The 1,706-nt window shown below is 47.2% G+C and overlaps 1 long non-coding RNA gene across 1 annotated transcript; it reads right to left on the bottom strand.

Moving 5' to 3' along the window:
- Positions 1-225: 225 nt before the first annotated feature.
- Positions 226-701, bottom strand: LOC122178517. Its single transcript, XR_006178365.1, has 3 exons — positions 669-701; positions 460-559; positions 226-353 (listed from the first exon to the last, which is right to left on the bottom strand). It is a non-coding gene; the product is annotated as an uncharacterized LOC122178517 (long non-coding RNA).
- Positions 702-1,706: the final 1,005 nt, after the last annotated feature.

Here is a 1,706-nt window from a genome sequence, read left to right as displayed (position 1 = left end):
GAGCAGTGGGACTGGTTGTGTGGCTCCTCAGACACAACAGCACCTCCGTTGGCTTCCTCTCCTCTCGCACAGCAGGCATTCTGTGCTGATTCGTCCTACTACAGCCAAAACAAGAGACACAACAGGTGGATTTCTTTTTTTGTCTCTGCTCTGTTCCTTTCTCTTTTTTTTTTTTTTTTTTTTTTTTTCCAGAGGAGATGCAGATGGCAGAGTCACTCCCTTTGAGATGCACAAACGTCTTGATGGAAAAACTCCCCACAGCTTGTGCAATTTTCTGAGCTGCTTTCTGCTCACCTCCACCTCCTCCTTTCCCTCTTTATCTGCTTTCTGTATTCTCCATGCTGCTATCGGTCCTGTGGAAATGAACACATCAAAGCCACAAGCAGTCATTTTTTTCTACTGCTCCCGTGTCCTTTCTCTCTGCTCTTCCTTAAGCATTAATATTAATAGCCACTGTACCTTTCTTCACCGTTGCTTTCTTCTTGATCCTCCTGGGAGTAAGCCTTTTCTTGGACTTTCTGCTACACCGAGTGCTTGTTTGAAGGAAGGCTGGTGCATGCTGGGAAGCACAATGTCAGTGATGCCTGTGATACAATATTGGGCCAAGCAGCAAAGATATTAAACTCTATTGTACTCACTGGAGGAGTCAAGCACACTTTCATCCTTACCACATAGATCTGTTTTCTTTCTTCTTGTTTTCCCAGCAAAAATAGCTTTTTAATCAATCCAAAATCTCCAAGGAAAGGGGAAAACAAACAAACAAACAAACAAAACATCATACAAAGCTCTTTCCCATTCCCTCCTTGATGCTTTTCCACAGGGCTGCTACCTGAAGACCAAAGGAGCAAGTGCACTTTCACTCTCATTGTCTAAACCAAACGTGCACACATAAATACACGCTACGGGGACATGCAGCACCTGCTCCCCCCCCGGCTCTGCTGTTATTTAAATCGTGGTGTTAACGAGCTCCAAGCCCTTCAAGGTTGCAGCCAGCTATCGGTCCCTGGGGCAGCCAGCTGAGCATTGAGTGCGTGCGTCAGCCCTGCTCTCCATTTGTATTCTGCAGTGCGGGCGCTTGTCTGGAGCGCGAGGAAGAAATCCCCCAGGTTTGATTTCACTCACAGACGTATAATGGAAATACAGCAGCGTGCCAAGTGTGACGCTTCTGTTCTGTGGGGGCCTGCTGTAACCCACGGCCGAGGCTGTACTTCGGGTTGTGGTGGTGTCTAAAAGGCAGAAGGTGAATTTCTCAGTGTTGTCACAAAGAACAAGGGCTGTGGTAAAATTGGAATTCACTGTGACCCTTGCAGTGAGTTATTCCGGTGATGCTTTGTGCCTGCATAATATGTGGATGTAAAGGTTATGATGTGCTATCTTGTCACTCAGGGCCACCCTGTTTGCATGAAGGCTCCCCCCAGAGTGCACAGCATGGCACTCAGGTGAAAATTCCTCACCCTTCTTTGTCAGCATCTACTGCAGCTGGGCACATCAGCAAGGAGCTGCAGATTGCACAGAGACAGGTCAAGCTCCTCTTATGGCTGCTCTCCAGCGATATTCAAGACCCATCTGGGCACCTACCAGTGCAACCTACTATAGGGAACCTGTTTTAACAGGCAGTTGTTTCTTTTAACCCCTGCAATCCTATGATTCTGTGATAACCTTTTCAGAGACTAAAAAGCCTCAGACAAGAAGAACCCCATGTCCAG

Source organism: Lagopus leucura, unplaced genomic scaffold (assembly GCF_019238085.1).
Source record: "Lagopus leucura isolate 7727_CA_CO unplaced genomic scaffold, USGS_WTPT01 Super-Scaffold_100002, whole genome shotgun sequence".
NCBI classification, from domain to species: domain Eukaryota; kingdom Metazoa; phylum Chordata; class Aves; order Galliformes; family Phasianidae; genus Lagopus; species Lagopus leucura.
The sequence above is the reverse complement of the archived record's forward strand: the minus strand, read 5'-3'. Positions and strand labels throughout refer to the sequence as shown.